The sequence below is a fragment of the Aegilops tauschii genome, chromosome 3, assembly GCF_002575655.3.
Source record: "Aegilops tauschii subsp. strangulata cultivar AL8/78 chromosome 3, Aet v6.0, whole genome shotgun sequence".
Taxonomy (NCBI): Eukaryota; Viridiplantae; Streptophyta; class Magnoliopsida; order Poales; family Poaceae; genus Aegilops; species Aegilops tauschii.
In genome coordinates, this window is record NC_053037.3 from 610,549,628 (window position 1) to 610,570,499 (window position 20,872).

The 20,872-nt window shown below is 47.8% G+C and overlaps 3 pseudogenes; 2 read left to right on the plus strand and 1 right to left on the minus strand.

Moving 5' to 3' along the window:
• The first annotated feature begins 8,165 nt into the window (after window positions 1-8,165).
• On the plus strand, window positions 8,166-8,949 carry LOC109761777 (alpha-amylase/subtilisin inhibitor-like; annotated as a pseudogene).
• A 7,210-nt stretch (window positions 8,950-16,159) lies between these two features.
• LOC109761780 (endogenous alpha-amylase/subtilisin inhibitor-like) lies at window positions 16,160-16,975 on the plus strand (annotated as a pseudogene).
• A 2,236-nt stretch (window positions 16,976-19,211) lies between these two features.
• LOC109761778 (serpin-Z2A-like) lies at window positions 19,212-20,477 on the minus strand (annotated as a pseudogene).
• Between the last annotated feature and the right edge of the window lie 395 nt (window positions 20,478-20,872).

The window sequence follows — 20,872 nt, forward strand, 5'->3', positions numbered from 1 at the left end:
GGCCATCGCAATTGGAGATTATGAGTTTTTTCTCCCGTTGCAACGCCCGGGCTCTTTTGGTAGTCTACCCCTAATAATAAAGGGCTATAGTTTCTGGTCGTACGTGATATAATTTACTCTATAAATTTGAAAAAAATTACCCCCCAATGCCACTACAAAGTCTTCCACGTGCGAAGTTGTTTTATAGATAAGATACCCAACATATTTCACAAACACGCGAGCAGTGCAGTGGCCGGCGGATGTCGCTTCCGCTTTGCAGGTCAGGGTTATACATTCGCCCTGGTTAGTCACGTTCTCGATGCCCCTTCCACCGAGGCGATGGCATTGAAAAATGGTACGATGCTTGTAGACCAACTTAGATGTTCCAATATCACTTTTGAATCAGTCTGCCTCGAAATTACCTTAGCATGCAAGGGGCAAGTGGACATTCTGTGTCCTTATTTGGCGAGTTTGAGTGACTGCTTTATATTAGCTCAAAGAATTGGGTCAGTATCTTATGCTCATTGCCAAGAGGGGCAAACCAAGTGGCACACAAGTTAGCTAGATGTTGTTGCGATTCTAATTCTGTAATCTCGTGGGATAATGATCCTCCACAGTTTATTCTAGCTGAACTTGTTTCTGATGTATACCTTATTTGAGTTGAATAAAGAGTGCCACAAAATAAAAATAAATACGTGATCAGTGCAGTGGTTGGGGCATGTCGCTTCCACTGCGCAGGCCAGGGTTCTATCCCCAGGATTTGCTAAATTTCCTTCTCCTATTTGTCGCACAGTGCGCATTCATGGGCCGGCCCACAGGGCGTAACCCCTCAGTCTTTTTTCATTTCGCCTTTTTTATTTCCCATCTTTTCTGATTTCTTTGTTGTTTTTTGTCCTTTAAATTAATTCGAGATTTCCATTTTGTAATTTTTTACAAATTTGGAAAAACCTGTTTGAGAAATTATAAAATGTTTGTGGATTCAAAAATGTGTGGGAAATCATAAAATTTTTACGCTTTCAAAAAATATTAGTGATTTCAAAAAACTGTTCACAAATTATTAAAAAATACAATTTGGAATAAAATGTTGGGAAATAAAACCATGTTCATTATTTTGAAAAAATAATTGTGTATTCAAAACAAATTCCTGAATCTGACAAAAATGTCCATGAAATTTAGAAAATACTCAAAAAACTCAACAAAATGCGAGTTTGTGGTCGAGAGATTTGTTTTAAAAGTTTAAGAAATACAAAAAGATAAGTGGCAACATGACGAGTCACCATGTTAAAAATAGATGACGCTAATATATCAGGGTATTGAGGCATACTTATTTGGCTAGCTTGTATTTTTCTCTCCCTTCTTTTGCAATGCACGGGCATGTTTGCTAGTATTAATAAAATAAAGCATTGTATATCTTTGTAGTACATAATAAATCAAGAAAAACATCCATGACACTAATTAGGTTGATCAGCAGAAAATAGTGTGGCAGAAAGCAAATCTATATCATTAAATGAGATCCACCTGGTCACATAGTTCTTTAGATTTTTTATATACGTAATTCTTTATTGATAATACTTATCATTTATAAATGCAGGATTGTATTTCCAGCTATCTATCTGCAGAATAAAGACAAAAGATTTCGTTAATAAGTGGAGCATTGTATATATGCCCACCTATGCATATAGTAAATTGATCAAATAAAAAAAATCTATAACACTAATGAGGCTTATTTACAGAAAATAGTGTTGCTGGAAGAGCCAAACCTATAACTTTAAATGAGGTCCACCTGCAATCACATATTTCTTTAGATTTTTTATATACATAATCCTTGCTTGATAAAACTTACCATTAATAAACGGAGGATTGCATATTCAACTATCTATCCACAGAATAAAGACAAAAGATTTTATTATTAAATGGAGCAATGTATATCTGCCTACCTATGCATGTAAAACAAAGGTTTTGGGGGAACTGGCTCAACCCTCTATGGGGTGGCCTATCACATATATATATATATATATAATGGTGGCATACAAGTCCTATACCAATATGGTATGGATTACACAGTAAGACTACAATACGAAGTTTAACACCCTCCCTCAATCTCAACTCACTCCTGAAGCATCTAGGAGGTTGAGATTGCGCCTACAGACCTCAAACATGGGAGAAGGTAGAGGCTTGGTGAAGATGTCTGCAAGTTGATCTTTTGAAGAGATAAACCTGACTTGTAGTAGCTTCTGTGCGACACGTTCCCTCACAAAATGATAGTCAATCTCAATATGCTTGGTCCATGCATGGAACACCGGGTTTGATGACAGAAATGTAGCACCGATGTTGTCACACCAAAGAACCGAAGGATGTGGCTGAGCAACTCCTAACTCTCGAAGTAAGGACTCGATCCATATGAGTTCGGCAGTGGCATTGGCAACTGACTTGTACTCAGTTTCTGTGCTGCTGCGGGAAACAGTGGCTTGCTTGCGTGCACTCCAGGCGATCAGATTAGGCCCCAAGAACACAGCATGTCCCCCCGTAGATCGCCTGTCATCTGGACACCCAGCCCAATTAGCATCTGAGAATGCAGAAAGAACTCCGGAGGAACTGGGGCGCAGGTGAAGACCGAAGGAGACAGTGAGACGCACATATCGCAGGATGCGCTTCACAGCAGACCAGTGCACATCAGTAGGCGCATGAAGATACTGGCACACTCTGTTGACCGCAAAGGAAAGATCAGGGCGCGTGATCGTCAGATACTGCAGGCCACCAACGATACTCCTGTACTCAGTAGCATCCTCAGGAGATAGAAGAGTACCATCCGCAGCTGAAAGTTTATCAGTGGAGGACATGGGCGTGGGCGAAGTCTTGCCCTTGAGCATACCAGCACGGCGCAAGAGATCAAGAGAGTACTTCTTCTGAGTGAGAGCCAAACTGCCACGAGACTGATGAGCGACTTCAATACCGAAGAAGAAATGAAGTTGTCCCAAATCCTTAACTGCAAAATCACGACCAAGCGCGGTCACAAGAGCATCAGCTGCCGTCGGAGAGGAGCTAACCAGGACAATATCATCCACGTACACAAGAAGGTACATGGTCAAACTCGGTCGCTGAAACAGAAAGAGCGAAGTATCAGCCGTCGAAGGAAGGAATCCATGAGTGCGTAGAGCTGAAGCCAGACGAGCATGCCAGACACGAGGCACCTGTTTCAGTCCATAGAGAGCCTTGGTCAGATGACAGAGATGATGAGGCTGAGTGTGATCAACAAATCCAGGAGGCTGCCTCATGTAAACTTCCTCTTCAAGCAATCCATGAAGAAAAGCGTTCTGCACATCAAGCTGGCGGAGAGACCATCCACGAGACACTGCCAGAGACAGAAGAAGTCGAATAGTGGTAGGCTTGACAACTGGGCTGAATGTATCCTCGTAATCCAGACCCTAACGCTGTTTAAAACCCTTAGCCAAAAGATGCGCTTTGTAGCGCTCGATGGAGCCATCTGCATGTTTCTTCACCTTGAAAACCCACTTCAAATCGATGATGTTGACACGAGGTGGAGGGGGAACAAGTGTCCAGGTCTTATTCTGCAAAAGAGCATGATATTCTTGTTCCATAGCAGCCCTCCAGTGTGGGATACTCATAGCGGCTTGATAGCTGCGTGGTTCAGCGGTTGGATTAGCCACAGCATGAGCCAGGCAAGCAGCCAGATATGTGGCCGTGCCATCAGTGCTTTCCTTGGGATGAACAATGCCACTGCGATTGCGTGTATGTGGACGTCGCGGAGCAGCAAACACCGGGGCAGGCGGGACATCTGGAGCAGGCGAGACCGAACCAGGGGACGCCGCCGCGGGCGAGGCCGGCCCAGAGGACGCCGACCAAGATGGACCGGGTGATGGCAGGCCAGGCGATGTTGGCCCGGGCGGCGTGGGAGTCGCTGCAGGCCCAGGCGAAGGAGGCGGCAGCGATGCCTGCGCAGATGGCGGGGGTGACGATGGAGGAGAAGCCAGGCGAGGAGACGGCGACGAGGGCCGCTCTGGTGCGGGCTCTGACCCAGCCACCACAGTGTCCGACGCAGGCTCCGACCCCGTCGGAGGGGTAGACAGGGCACCCGAGACGGAGTCAAGGACGGGAGGCGGTGCAGACGTATGCACCGACCGATCGTCGTGCGCCACGGGCGGCGTAGGGGGTCCGTCAGGTAGAAGTTCAAGGCGAGCTCCACGTCCAGTTCCTGCACCATGATTAGGTAACAACACAGGCGAATATGCAACATCTTCAAATTGGCCAGGCATGAGAGGAGATGAATGCAAAGATGGTGCTGTGATAGATGACTGAGGCATGGCAGAAAATGGGAAGACGTTCTCATCGAAAACAACATCCCGAGATATGTAGACTCGATTTGTTGGGACATGGAGACATTTGTAGCCTTTGTGGAGAGAACTATACCCTAAGAACACACACTTCTTGGAGCGAAACTCAAGTTTGCGATCATTATAAGGACGAAGATGAGGCCAGCAGGCACACCCAAACACCTTGAAAAAGGTATAGTCAGGAATTTCACCTAAGAGAAGCTCAACACGAGTTTTCATATTAAGAACATGCGTAGGTAATCTGTTAATAATAAAACACGCGGTGGCAAAAGCATCACTCCAAAAGCGAAAAGGTACAGAAGCATGAGCAAGAAGTGTGAGGCCGGTTTCAATGATATGGCGATGTTTGCGCTCAACAGCGCCATTCTGCTGATGTGTATGTGGGCATGACAAACGATGAGAGATCCCAAGCTTATTAAAGAAGGTGTTGAGGTTGCGATATTCGCCCCCCCAATCTGACTGAACATGGATAATTTTATGCTTGAGTAAACGTTCAACATGCAATTGAAACTGAATGAATATATCAAACACATCAGATTTGCGCTTAAGAAGATAAAGCCATGTGAAACGACTATAGGCATCAACAACACTGACATAGTAGTTGTGACCACTAATAGATGTTTGTGCAGGACCCCACACATCAGAAAACACAATTTCAAGAGGACTCTTTACTTCTCTAGTAGATGAAACAAAAGGTAGTTGATGACTTTTGCCTTGTTGACAGGCATCACACACAGACATCTCTTTATTGCTAGACTCTAAAGGCAGCTCATGGCGGTGGAGTATGTGGCGAACGATGGATGTGGCGGGATGACCAAAGCGAGAGTGCCACTGGGAAGGCGACACACGAACACCGGTGAAGACGCACGGGGCGGATGGATCCTCCAAACGGTACAAGCCTTGGCTCAAGCGGCCACTAAGCAGAACGTCCCGGGTTGCTCGGTCCTTAACAAAAAGATTAAACGGGTGAAATTCACATAGAACATGATTATCAAGGGTGAGCTTAGGGACAGATAAAAGATTACGAGTCACCGAGGGAACCCGCAAAACATTACGAAGATGAAGCTGCCTAGAAGGATGACTAGTTAAAAGAGATACTTGGCCAATGTGAGAGATGGGCATACCTACACCATTGGCGGTGTGAACCTGATCGTGCCCATACTAGGGCTGGTAGGTGGAGAGTTTATTGAGCTCGTTCGTCATGTGATCCGTGGCGCTGGTGTCCATGTACCAGGCTGGATCAACAGGATAGGACGGTGTGAAACCCTGGTCGACGCGCGGGTCCTTGCCCTTGGCGGCAATGTGGGCAGCCGGGGCGGTAGCGAGGTGGGCAGCCGGAGCGGCGGCGGGGGGCCCAAAGTCTGCCATGGCAAACTGGCGCTCATTGCCCTTGCCGTCGTTGCCGATGCCAAGGAAGCTTCTCTGAAAGCGACATTGACACTTAGAGGCGACATGGCGTTCACGCCCACATAGCTGGCACACCACCCGAGAGTTTGCACCCCCACTCACGGTTAATGCAGGGGTGGGGCGGCCTTGCCCGAGGACGGGGCGGGGGAGCGCTGGCCGCGAGAGGCCTAGAAGGCCGCCGGCTGCGCGGTGATGGTGGCGGAGGTGCGACGAGCCTCAACACGTTGCTTGGTGAAGAGGAGGCATGAGTAGAGCTCGTGCGGGGGCATCGCTGGCTTGGCGTTGTGAACAGCCTCGGCGAGATTGTCGTAGTCGGCGTCGAGACCTTTGATGACAAAGCCAGCGAACTCCTCGTCACTGAGCGGCCGATCGATGGAGGTGAGAGTGTCTGCTAACACCTTCATCTTGTTGAAGTAGGTCGTGGAGGAGTAGTCCAGCTTCTTGATGTCGGCGAGCTCGCTGCGAAGGGCCACCGAGCGGGAGGTAGAGACCTGGCCAAAGGCATGCTCCAGTGTCGTCCAAGCGTCCATAGAGGTGGCGGCGAAGAGGCAGAGGCCGGCGAACCCGTCGCCGAGGGAACCCTGGATGGCAGAAAGAATCGCCTGATCCTGCTGCACCCACATACGGTGTTCCGGGTTGATGGTCGGACCGTGGACGGTAGGGATGACCTGCGGAGGACACGGTAGAGAACCATCGACAAACCCTAGCAGAGACCGGCTGCGGAGCAGCGGTAAGACCTGCGCGCCAGAACAAGTAGTTGTCTAGCGTGAGGCGGATGGCTATCAAATTGTCGAAGTGGAACGGCCCGGTGGGCGTAATGACGCCAGCAGCAGGGGCGATGGGCGGCGGAACCGCGACAGGAACCACGACAGCGACCGACGCCGCGGGTGACGACGAGGCCGCGGGTGGCACCGCGGAAAGTACCTCCCCCAAGGCCGCCGGGATGATGGCGAGTGTCGGGGAGGAGCCGGTGGAGCCCGCGGGTGGCGCGGAAACACCCGTCGACGCGGCACCGGAGGTTGCGGGCGGCGGCGGCGGGATCGGCGCCGAAAACTTGGAGCCAACAGCAGTGGCGCCGAAGAACAGGGGCACCGACGGAGCCAGGGGATGGGGTGGTAGGTTCAGGAGGGCGGCAAGCGACGCGGGGATCGACCCGGAGCTGGCGGCGCCCGAGGCGGAAGCAGTCATGGCACCGGCGGCGCGGCCCTAGGGTTTAGGTATTCGGCGGCGGTGGCGGTGGGGTGGGGTGGAGGACCTAGGTTAGACTCGATACCATGTAAAACAAAGGTTTTGGGGGGGAACTGGCTCAACCCTCTATGGGGTGGCCTATCACACATATATATATAATGGTATGGATTACACAGTAAGACTATAATATGAGGCCTAACAATCAATGAAAAAAATAGCGTGCTACAAAATATAGCGAGCCCCTTCTCAAAATGCTACACAAGTTATAGCGCGCTAATAGCATGCTATATTTCAAAATAGCGTTTGCACAAAATGCTAAATATATCCACAAATAAAGTATTCCAGTACCTTAAGACACCATCGTAGATAGACATAATCTAGCCAAATAGGAAGCACAAATTTTAAACTGAATGTCAAACTATAGTCAATCTATTTAACATATATTAAGTCTGAACACCGAGCACCTAGCCTACATCTACCGTGCAATAACCACAAAATAAACCTGTCCTTCCCTATTTTCTGATATTTTTCATCATTTGAACGCTATAACGCTACACGCTACAACGTTATAACGCCCTGTAGCGCGCTAATTACGTGAATAGCGCCATAGCGGCTGAATTTGCCAAAATATAGCGTTTCCTTCTGAATACGCTATAACGGCGCTATAGCGTCGTTATAGCGCGCTATTTTTTTCGTTGCTAACAATGCACACAAAACAAATTGATCCAAGAATAAAAAATCTATTACACCAATGACTCTTATGACAGAAAACATTGTGGCAGAAAGAACCGAACCTGGGACATTGAATCAGGTCCATCTACAATCACATAATTCTTTTGATTCTCTATATACATAAATATTTCTACACAAAACCTATCATTAATAAGTGGAGGATTGTACTGTATATCGAACTATCTATCCGAGGAATAAAGAAGAAGAAAATCATTATTAAGAAGCATTGTATATCTCCCTACCTATGCACACACAATAAACTGATCGAAGAGAAAAAAACTATGACACTAATGAGGCTTGTATATAGTAATTGTTGCGGCAGAAAGAACCGAACCTTGGACATTGAATGAGATCTAACTACAATCTCGAAATACTATGCATATCTATCCGTTTTAAATGCTAGAAATTACTTGTTCCTCGCCACGCAATCTATATAATCCTACTCTCTGGATGCCGCTGAGCAGAACAACACAATCAACTTAATTACAAGTTTTTACTTTCATAGCAATGGAACACTTCTGTTTCACTCTCTGGCTTGGCCATGGCCTTGCAGCTGACCACCCCATGCAACGCTGCGCAAGCTCAGCCGCAGCCGATCTTCGACATAGATGGCCATGAGCTAACAGGCCACAACACGTACAACATCATGCCGGTGGGCCGCAATTTGAGCGACCAATGCATCTATGTTAGCTCATTACGGGACCCCAGATGTCGTATGCGTGCGATTCTGACACCGTGCAAGCAGTTTGGCGGGAATCCGGACGGGTATGTTTCGATCAAGCTGACGGAGGCGACCTCCGGCTCCGGCAAGGAGGCGTCACCCCGCCTCTCGACCGACGTCGTGATCGAGTTTCGCGGCATAATCACCTGGTGCATGCATCATCTCCAGTGGTACGTCCATGGAGGGATCACGAACCAGACGCACGTGACCGTCGGCCGCCCCGGAGGGGTGGAGGAGTGCCAAGCGCCGGCAGGCACATGCAAGAAGAGTTTCTTGTTTCGCGTCGAGAAGCACGGCACCGGGTACAAGCTGACGTCGTGCTTCCATGCGCCGTGCCGCGATCTGGTGTTGTTCGACTACAATGGACACAGGTGGCTGACCGTAGAGAAAGATGGGCGTGAGCCTCTAGTGGTTGTGTTCAAGAAGTTCCATCTCGGCAGCTTGCCTCCTGCAAATCCTCCCCAACTAGGCTAGTGCCGATGCTACTATGTATGTGTACTTGCTTAACCGTTTGATGCAAGGAATAAATTTCTAGTAGAAGCATGAAACAGTCCTATTTTGCTGGTCGTCCGGTATTGCTTTCTTTTATAGGGTCCTTCTAGTGCACCATGTATCAAAGTGTTTTGAGACCTTGATCGGAACATCATGTGCTCACGAGCCCATCATCAGCTGACCTAAAGGATAGCCAGAGAAATACACGAGCCCATCAGCAAAAGCAGAAAATTAAGCGATGTTTGCATCAGTCTATGCAGAGACCGAGGGATATACCCTTTTTTCAAAAAAAAAAAAATAGTGATGCCGGAGTAGGGAGATCGGCAACCATATCTTGAATATCAAGAAGTGGGGCTATCAAGAGGTTGACCGGTTGTTACAGTCATTCAGAGTATCAGGGTGCTCTCTTTTGCACTCATTCCGTGAACTTGTGAACTGCATGCATGCGAGCGAAACCATTTTTCTTATCATTTTTGCAAAATTTCAGTTGACTGATTTTGGATTGGCGTTCAGTCAAATTTTGGATTGTACGCTCGTGTTTGCAAGATTCATACATGAGCACTCGTTTTGTCAGGACCGGTTTGCCTCACTGGGTCTACCCGGACCCGTTTTTTCTTGGGAAACGTCCCAAAACGGGCGACCAGCGTGCGTGTTTGCATCGGTCACGCGCTGTCCACATGAGTTCCACTAGCACAAATGCCCGTGCGTTGCAACGGGGCATGCATATTCTACTGCACAATACCAATTTTGTGTGACAAATCTTTAGGATACATATTCTACGGTTCGATATCAATTGTGTCTATCACATATATTTCTTACTATCACGTACATCAGGCGACAATGCCGACCTTTTTTTTTTTTGGAAAAGGGGGGACTCCCCGGCCTCTGCATCAGAACGATGCATACGGTCACTTAGATAAATAAAATTGGTTCAACAATGTCGAAGAGTCGTAAAACAAAAGAAAGTCGAGCTCACATAGACCTCGACGCGAAAACAGAAAAAGGCCATAAAGCCACAACCGGCTGGCAGAAATAAAGATAGGAAAACTAATTGCCTATCCTATTACATGACCGCCATCCAAACCGGTTGAAGATATCCCGCGCTACCATCTCTCACCGGACAGATCCAGTAACCAAACGTTCCCTGGCCTCCGTCGGAGTGGGTAGGGACCACATACGGATCAACGCCGTAACACGGAATACAACCTGCAAAAAATGAATAGTAGTTATTCTGTTAAAAGCCAAATCATTTCTGCAGTTCCAAATTGCCCATAACAACGCACAAACTCCTACACGAATGTGTCTAGCTGTAACGGACTCTATCCCATCCAGCCACGTTCCAAATAACGACCCGACCGAACTCGGAAGAGTAATGTTAAAAGCAATTTGCACGGAGTGCCACAAAATTCTTGCCAACGGGCACTCAAAGAAGAGATGCTTGATGGTTTCATCCCGATCACAGAAACTACACCTAGTAGATCCTATCCAATTGCGCTTAACCAAGTTGTCCTTTGTTAGAATGACCTGTTTATGGACAAACCACATAAACACTTTAATTTTCAAAGGAACTTTGACTTTCCAAACATGTTTGGAGCTAGGAATGACACTCGAGTTAATAACATCGGTGTACATCGACTTAACGGTAAATTGTCCAGACCTAGTAAGTTTCCAACACAACTGATCGGGCTGTTGATGTAGCTAAACCTCCATCAGTCTACGCACCAGATGAAGCCAAGCTTCCCATCTATTACCAACAAGCACCCTCCTAAACTGAATATTAAGGGGGGTGGCCTGCATAATCGTTGCCACAAGCGCATCACGGCGATGTACAATACGATACAGAGTTGGGTACTGTAATGCCAAAGGTGTATCACCAAGCCAAGTGTCCTCCCAGAAGCGAGTATCGTTGCCATCTCCGACAATAAACTTTGTTCTATTAAAGAAGGCTGCCTTAACTCTCATAAGCCCCTTCCAAAATGGCGAATCAGTTGGTCTCACTGTCACCTGTGACAAAGTTTTGGATTGCAGATACTTGTTACGAAGAATCTGTGCCCAAGTCGCATCAGTCTCAACTGATAGCTTATATAGCCACTTACTAAGCAGGCATCTGTTCTTGACCTCAAGATTCTCGATACCCGGCCCCCCCTGATCCTTAGGACGACAAATAATATCCCACTTGGCAAGTCTATACTTTCTCTTAAGATCATCACTCTGCCAAAAAAATCTTGACCGATAGAAGTCCAGCCTTTTCCTAACCCCAACTGGAACCTCAAAGAAAGATAGGAGGAACATCGGCATACTTGTGAGCACCGGATTAATAAGAATTAACCGGCCTCCATAAGACAGAGGTTTGCCCTTCCAACAACTAAGTTTCTTTTCGAACCGATCTTCGATACATTTCCACTCTCTATTCGTGAGCTTACGATGATGAATGGGTATACCTAGGTAAGTAAAAGGTAAAGCCCCTAATTCACAACCAAACAATTGCCTATAAGCCTCTTGTTCCTCCTTGGCTCTACCAAAGCAGAACAACTCGCTTTTATGAAAGTTAATCTTTAAACCGGACAATTGTTCAAATAAACACAACACCAGCTTCATGTTTCTCGCTTTTGCCAAGTCATGCTCCAAGTCAATGCCGACCTATTTTACTGTTGAATTACTCCTTCCTCCATCCTACATATATGTCTCTGTGTTCTGCATCATCTTAGAACGACTCTCGTTTTCTACTGCGCGATCTTTCGATGACTCTCTAAAGAAGTTCATGTTACCTGGAGTTGCTCGTCTTGATTCGATATTGAATGATGGAGGTTGTCTCATGTTGTAAGAAATGTTAAAATTTCCATTATTTTAGTTTTGTTTTTGTCCGGGGGTGGTTGGTAAATGTGTACCATGTAGCAATCTTGAAAAACCGTCTGAGTATTGTAGGAGTTCCAAGGCACATCTATAATAGCTTTATGAGATAGTTTAAGCCACTATTGAATACAAAATAAAATTTGACAATCACTTTAATGGAAAATTTTACAAAAATGCACTGGCCCTTTAGAAATGTAAATATTCCCTCATACCATTTTTTGTGGGTCAAATATTCCCCCATACCTGGTGTAGAGTATGCAAAGTTCATACATTAAAAAAATAGGTTTCTACGTAAATTATTAAATATATAACCGAAACATTCATGTAATGAAATGCATGAAAAAATTTATACAATAGAGCGGGGGTGATCGATTGTCTCTTCAACTAAGGGAAAATGAGATAGCAAAGAGATAGATTCCCAAACTATGATTTTAGGCATAGAATGCTATTACTGTTCATCAGATAAAACAAAATTTCATATGATAATATAAAATCACAATAAGTAGCAAAATCTGTAAGTAAGAAGTGTTCTGATATTGTACAGATTTTTAATAATTGAAAATCATTCAGCAACAAACTTGTGTGCCTAAAACTCCATGCTTGTTCATTTTATAAGCTCTACGATTCAATTGCTCCTCATAGGCATGCGGCCCCAGCCTGAACTCTTTTGGCATGTGTGTATGTGCGCAGGCGATGCGTGTTTCTCGTCCTTCAATCTGAATCCATATTTGATCTTCTGATTGCTACTTGCTGATTCTAGTACAACTCATATGTATATAAATTGGTGGGATTTGATGTAAAAAAGTGATGTGGGACTAATTAATTTAGAAACGTGCATGTTTTTTAACATAATTGTAAGGCAGCTTAGTCAGCTTTGTCCTTCCTGCAGGAATAATTGTTTTTTGCTGCAGACCAGGCCCAACATCGGTCCATGTGCGGGATAGAGGGTCCATAAGTTTGTTTGCATTATGTATATACTAACTCTATTTTCCACCACTATTGCTTGATTGGTTGCGGTCACTATGAAAAAGTGGGAAGTCGGAAGTTCGACTCCCACCCTGCACCTTTTCTTTTTTCTATTTCGTACGCGCTCTATGCTCGAACAGCAGACGAAATCCGGTGCAGACAACGGACGAAAAATTAGCTGACTTACGAAAGGACCCGATGACGAAAAAAAAAGTGAAGAAACAATCCTTCCTTTAATATTAGATAGAGATAAGACACACCTGAAGCGGTTGCGCACTTCCCCTTCTTATCTCTTCCACTGGTTTAGATGTTTCTTGTTCGTTCCCCGTCTCTGAAGCCAGCGACGGCCATCCCCGCCTCTCCTCGGATCCATCGTCCTACTACACCAGCTAGCTTCCCCGCCACAATAATCTCTCCTCCTCCATGAGATCGTCCATTCTCCATGCCCTCCTTCCTACACAGCAGCCTCTCCTTGGTTTGCGCACTCGGTGCTGCGTGCAGTCACCGTTTGCTGCAAATAGCGAGCTGGGGTGCAAATAGCGAGCTGGGGGCGACACTAGGGTTGCGACTGGTGTCCGAGTTGATACAACCGTAGTTGCATAACGGCGCTGCTATGACCTCGACATCATGTTGCTACAACTGGTGAACGGCCGTACTAGAACCGGCGCATGGCAATGCTGCTGCACGCCCACTGCCTGCTAGTGTTGGAGACGACACGCACACCCAACACCTGATGTTGAAGACGACACACACACAACACCCCCGTGTGCTGGGACCAGCAACTCGGTGCTTGAGATGGCGTCGACAGTGCTGCAACTGGCAACCGCCGAGGCTGGTCCCGACATGGGATGTTGCAACCACGACCTCAGAAAGCTAGAACTAACAATAACCTATGTTGGAACCTTAACCAGTGATTGCTGGAACCAGTGTCAGGGTTTTCTCGAACCAGAGAGCACTTTGGGTTGCAACCAGCAAGCCAGTGAACTGGAACCAAAATGGCGGCGAGCTGCAATTGGCGGGCGCTGATTTTGGAACCATCTCCGCGGTGAGCTACAAACTACGGGCACTGATGCTAGAATCATCTATCGGCGGTGCTGCGATCCCAGGTGACCACACCACAACCTAGAAGACTGTGATACAAGCCAACCTTGATTGTGGAGTTGCAACCGACAACACCAAAGGCTGCAAGCAGCAGACGAGATGTTGCGACCGGTATTATTGCACCCGCAGATGTTGTGTTGCGACGGAGCTGCGAGTCGTGGGATGCACACAAGGGGTGGCGGACGCGCGGAATTGTGTTGTAGCAGGCTGCAACTCGCTCAAGTCAATGCTCCATCCTCTCTCTCTGTTTCGTATCTGTTTCTTGGGACGAAGCTATGGGAAAGCGATGATGTGCGAGATTGCGATCGAACAGTTAAGGAGGGTTGCATCAAACGGTCGTGTGGCGACCACCGAAAATTTGGGCCGACCGAATTGCGCCTAGCGTCCGCCTTCTCTCTTTCTTTTGATTCGTTTCCTCTATATGTTGCATGTTTCTGTTGTAGGCGACGCGGACGACAACGGTGGACAACGCCCAGGTGTCGAGCCCCTAATCCATGTTCATTTCGATGTCCCTGGTGGTGGGGAGCTCCTCTGCCAGCACCCCACTAGTTATTCTTTTCCCTCGACCTGTGATGTGTTCGACGACGCTGTTGAAGAAGGACCTGACCATTGGCTGCGGTGCTTCCCCACCCCATAAGACCGGCCATCAGGGACCCTCGCCTTCCACCACGGGGAGATCACCATTTCAGTTTGGATCATAGGAAGAAGGGGAGGTGAGGAAAACGCTGGAGGTAGCGCTCAGGCGAAGGAGATCACAATTCGCTCGGTATGCTTTACCCTGTTGCCTCTCGTGCTCCGGTTGGTGTCTTTTCTCCCCTACGTCTGTAGACATGGATCTCACACCCGGGGAAAGGATGGGGATCGAGGTAGAATAGCCCCAGCGAGCGATCGACAAAATGTGGCGGTGGTTTTCCACGGGCCGATTGGCCTTGTGGACTATGCACCCTTCTTTTTAGCGGGGATCCCCCCGGGATCACGGGCTACCAAATGAGCCCTAAGAGAGTCTTTTTTCCCTTTCCTTCTGCCATCTATGCCTTCCTCATCGGCTATTTCATTGGTTGATTTGCTCTCTTGGCCCCACTCGATGTTGTTGCCGCCATCAACAGCAACAACATGGATCCTCTCGCGAGGCAGCTCCTGGAGCACCGGGGCTGGGGTTCTCTCTAGAAGAAGAACATGCTGCTGACCAAGATATTGAACGAGGATGAGAAGGACGACAAAGATGGGGGAAGAAAAGACGGTTACCACCACGGGAGAAGATGACTATGACAAACCCAAGTGATGTGCATGAGAATCCTAAGGTATATGTTAGTTTGTACCATATAATTGTCTGGATCATTACTCTCTATGTTTACATCATCGAGCTACATTGCAGTTGAAGTGCAGAATAAATCTATACATGTGAAATTTGATATGCATTGTATTCATAGGTGTAAGCGAAAAAAAAAGCCTATGGCAATGCAAGGGCGGGCGTTCTACTAGTATCAATTAATGAGGTCCACCTACAGTCACATAATTCCTTAGATTTTTGATATATAAAATTCTTTATTGATAATACTATCATTAATATATGCATGATTCTATATCCAGCTATCTATCTATCTGTGGAATAAAGACACAAGATTTCATTAATAAATGGAGCATTGTATATCTCCCTACCTCTGCACACAGAATAAATTGATAAAAAAAATCTATGGCACAAATGATGCTTATCTACAGAAAATGGTGTCGCGGAAAGAACCAAACATGTGACATTAAATGAGGTCGGCCTACAATGACATATTTCTTTAAAGTTTTGGTACACATAATTCTTTGATAAAAATTAACATTAATAATTGGATATTGCATATCTAACTATCTATATGCTATCTATACGCAGAATAAAGAAAAAGATTTCATTAATAAATGGAGCATTGTATATCTCCCTACCAATGCACACAAAATAAATTGATTGAAGAAAAAAAATCTATGTCACGAATGAGTCTTATCTACGGAAAATATTGTGGCAGAAAGATACGAACCTAGGACATTGAATTAGGTCCACTTATAATCATTAATAAATGGAGGATTGTATATCCAAGAATATATATGCGGAATAAAGAAAAAAAGATTTCATTGATAAATTGAACACTGTATATCTCCCTACCATGCACACACAATAAATTCACCGAAGAAAACAAAATCTATGACACTAATGAGGCTTATCTATAGAAATTATTGCGGCAGAAAGAACCAAACCTAGGACGTTGAATGAGGTCCACTTACAATCTTGAACTAATATGCATATCTTTTCTACTTAAATGCTAGCAATTAATTGTTGCTCACCGCACCATCTATATAATCCTACTATCTGGATGCCCCAAGCAACAACATCAACTTATTGTAAGTTAATACTTTCATAGACATGGAGCGCTTTTGTTTCTTGGTCATCCTCGCACTCTCTGGCTTGGCCATGGCCTTGCAGCTAACCACCCTGTGCTACGCTGCGCAAGCTCAGCCACAACCGATCTACGACATAGATGGCGACGAGCTAACAGGTAACAATACGTACACCATCATGGCAGCGGATCGCAATCTGAGCAACCATTGTGTTTCCGTTGGTTCATTTCGGAGGGAGGAATGTCATAAGCATGCGACCCTAACACCGTGCAAGCAATTTGGCGAGACGCGAGGCGTGCATGTGTCGATCAAGCCGGCGGAGGCGAGCGATGGCTCTGGCAAGGAAGCGTCAATCCGCCTCTCCACCGACGTCGTGGTCGAATTTAAAGGCGTGGTCACCTGGTGCAAGCACCATCTCCAGTGGTACGTCCATGGAGAGATCACGAACCAGACGCATGTGACTGCCAGCTGCTTCAGAGGGATGAAGGGATGTCAACCGTTCGGCAGGCACATGCAAGGAACAGAGTTTCCTGTTCCGCATCGAGAGGCACGAGAATGTATACAAGCTAACGTCGTGCTTCCATGCGCCGTGTCGCGATCTCGTGTTGTTCGAATACGCCGGCCAAAGGTGGCTGACCGTAGAGAAAGATGGGCGTGAGCCTCTGGTGGTCGTGTTCAAGAAGTTCCCTCTCGCCAGCTTGCCACCTGCGAGTGCTCCCCAACTAGGCTAGTGTGTATGCTACTATGTATGTGTACTTGCTTAACCGTTCGATGCGAGGAATAAATTTCAAGTAGAAGCATGAAACTGTCCTATTTTTGCTGGTCGTCCATGGTATTGCTTTCTCTTATTAGGTCGTCATTGTTAGGGTCCCAACTCCCAACTGCTAACCGATTAATCGCGCTGAATTATAGTGTTTGAGTAGCTAATTTGAGGTACAAATTGCAGCAAGCCTTCTGAAACAATTAAAGAATGAGAGAAATCAAGAAATAGTTCATGCTGTGAAGCCTGATATATTAGAAGGGATAGCTGTTTGGGTAAGAGGATGGAAGGAGGAAGCCAGTAGGAGAAGACGAAGCCTCCGTTGCCGTTTGGATGATCCAGGCCCGGTTACGTACAGGCCCTGACATGCCCCTAAAGCTCCCGCCGTCGCGCTGCAGATGGCATTCCATCGGCACCGCCGCCCCCTGTCCAAGCTGCTCCTCCTCCTCACCTCGCAGCAGGCATCAAAGCCACGCCGGAGCCGGCTCGCGAGGACCCAGATCTGGGCAGGGTGCGCGCCGCCGGCCACCGCCTCCTGGTCGCCGGGCCGCCGCCGTCCCTGCCCCAGGAAGGAGAGCCGCGCACGGGTACAGAAGGTCCCACCGCCGTCGACAATACCCGGGCCAGATCCTGGGGCGCCCTCCAGCAGCGGTGGCGGGGGGGGGGGGGGGGGGGGGGGTGGGGGTGGATTGGGAGGAGGAGGGGGGCCGAAGGGAGGAAGTACGTGCGCCACCCCGGCCGCCTCACGGGGAGGTGGTGCTAGGACGGGGTCGGGATGCGTTGTGTGTAGAGGACGCTAGATGAGAGGCAAGATGTAGGCTTTCGTGTGTAGGCTCCATGGCACCTGGCGTGTGTAGCTAGAGGAGTTAGTGTGTGTGTGTGTGCAGTTAGTGTGTGCGAGCTATAGAGTGCCAAGAGATGGCGACTGGCCGTGACGGCGGCCAGGAGCTAGAGATGCAGCTGGTGTGTTGCCGAGACGAGTTTGAGCTCGAAGGATAAGAATCGCCATTCGTGCGGCAAGGGGCCGTTTATGCGGTGAGGCGTTTGTCGCCCGAATAATTTGTGTCCTGTTTTTTCCGAGAATACGAGTTCAGGACTCCTCTCCTTCCTTTCTCTAGCTTCCCTTCCCCACAATTGTGAATCCACTCCAATCGAATATTGAATAATCAAATTCTTCAATTCAAATTCAACATTTTTGAGATCCTTCAAAATGTAGATTAATCAGACGAGTACAAAGAGAGAGTCCCATTCTACATGTTAATACCGTCAACAATGAAACTTCTAGTAAAACGAAAATCCGTCGACTTTATAAGTCGTGAGGGTTCGTGAGGGTTCAAGTCCCTCTATCACCAAATCCACTTTTATTCCCTAACTATATTATTTATCCATTTCCATTGTGGATCACATTTATCTACCGTTAAGTTTGATGACTTCTCACTCTGATGGCTTCATAACATACTTAGCAAACCTAGTAAGGGATTTTGTACCTTAATCTAGTCAAAGGTGCACATCCATCCGATCCCTAATCTAGCTCTCTGTCCGTCAGAAACCCATTGTCAAAGAAAAGGGTTGATTATTCGGTTAAGTGATGGTGGGGGAGAAAGAGGAGTGGGTATGTATATTTCTAGTGCCAGTTGACTAGCTTGATAGAAAGAGGAATACTAGCTTGCTAAGGTAGTTAGTACATATGTATGTACCTGCCTAACTCATCGATCCATGTGACCAACAATAAATTTCAAGTAAAAGCGTGAGCTATTGTCAATCTGGTCAAGAGTTGCACGCCTCTTATACTTGCTTATCTACTCGTATAGTTTTTCTTTGATAAGATATATATCCATTAACCAACATGTGCAGCAAAGTCGCTAGCAACCAAACATGAAACAAAACCTGGGATATGCTCCATCGAAAAAGTGGTGGGCATAGAAGCACGATAACCATGCTGCACTAAAGAGTCAGCTACTGAATTACATGCACGGCGGCAAACACAAATTCAAACGAATCAAAATGGATGATGCAATTGCTTCGGGCTTCCCGGAACAGAACTCTCAGCTCTTGTTTGCCAGAATCTTCTGAGTTGAGGGGCTTGCACCAGAGATATGGAATCTGACTCCAGAATGATTTCGTGGACACCACAGCTAGCCGCTAGCCACACCCTCAATCGCCGCAAGACAAGCCATGTCCTCAGCCTGCAATACACTCTTAACATGCGCCGTCTTACCTGCCCCCGCTGCACAAAACTCGCCGGTGTGCGGTCACAGAATATAACCAAAGCCCCGTCAGCGGAATCTGGTTTGAAGGCCGCATCAAAATTTACCTTAATGAAATCCGGCTTTGGTTTCTCCCATCTTGGCCCAGGACTAACACATTCGGTGAGAGTCCCGAAAGATGCAGGGATGGATGTAACAGTGGCAGAAAAACAATAGAGAAAACAGAGTGTGAAATAGCAGCAGAAAATATATAATCCAAGTCTTTAATTTGTTGGTAGTGATCAATCATTGTGCGGCCAAGACAGAATAATTAACTAGGAGTCTCCATGGCATCCATTATTACTACTGTGGGTTAGAAGGGTCAAGGACATGACCGGCAAAGACCACGGCCCCGGATACCTCCTCGACGATATAAAACGCGAACGGGTGGTCGGCGACGAACTCCATCGGCTTCCTCGCACACTGCTTCACGCGTCCACTCGCGGCGGTGCAGGCCGCCGCCTCGGTGCCCTCCTCATTCACCTCGACCACCGCCTTGTGAAACACGTCGTCCAGGCGTACGTCGCAAACGCGCTTCTCCACCAGACCGGACAGGTCGGCCTCCTCGGTGAACGCCTCCCGGAGGCCCAAGCCTTTTGAGGACTTTGGCAAGGCTGCAAAAGAATGACAGCTTGAACTTGAGCAGAAGAAGCTTCCGGGCTTCACTCCGGTCATTTGGGATGTAGTCGAGCAGGGACTCGTCTGCTGCCGGCAGAGCGTCTACCATTGCGCGCAGCCCGTCGCGCTCGTATGGTAGAAACACACACATTGAGTACTGCATGCCGCCGCTCTCATCGCCTTCGTACGGGAGCTTGAGCACCTGGAAGTCATCTTCTTGGGAGAGGAAGAGCTTTTGCGTTTTCCGGACTCGAGGGTCATGAATGGAACTTCGACGGGGTCGGCTCCGTCGAGGCGATGGAACTCGTGGTCCTCCGTCAGGTCCTTGGGGAACTGGGTCTCCCACACGCCCTTGAAGTAGATGGCGTTGGTGAGCACGAACCTCGAGAGGTCGGTGAATGACCCCTCTGGCAGGATCTCCGAGATGAGATTATTCGTTGCGGCCGCCGCCCAATCGTTGATCTCCTCCCTGATCTTCTCCGTATCACCATGCAAGAACCCACGCAAACCTTGTATAACAGTTTGACAAGTCTATGACATACCAATGTCAACCCGTGATCGAACGGCAGTGAAGAAGGAAAATATTAAGTGGTATCTCTGCTGACCTCGGCGATGTCGACGGCGCGTATCTCAGCGTTGTAAGACTCGGCGGCGGAGTGGAGGTAGGCCGGCGTCAGCTCCATGTGTTTCTGGTGGAACAAGCCATAGGCGTAGGTTATGAGCGGCCCGCCGGAGCCGGACGGGTCGGCGACGAGGCCGCGCACGAATCTGGCCACCTCGTCGGCCGAGGCGGCGCCGAGCAAGGCGAGGAGCTCGTCTAGGGTTTTGCCGCGTGCTCCCCCGGCTACCAAGCCGAGCGTGGTGTAGAGAGACAGCGGCGAGAAGGCGATGTTGCTGTCCCTGGTGTCGTCGCCCTCGGCGAGCTTCTTGGCCAGGCGGAGTGCAAACGCCGTCAGGCCGCCGGAGTCCATGGCGGGTGGCGGCGACGACCCACGTGCCTTCTTGCTTGGCCTCTCCGTCTCCTCGTCTCCCATGGCGTCCTAGCTTGCCGGCCGATACGATTGACGATGTTTCCAAG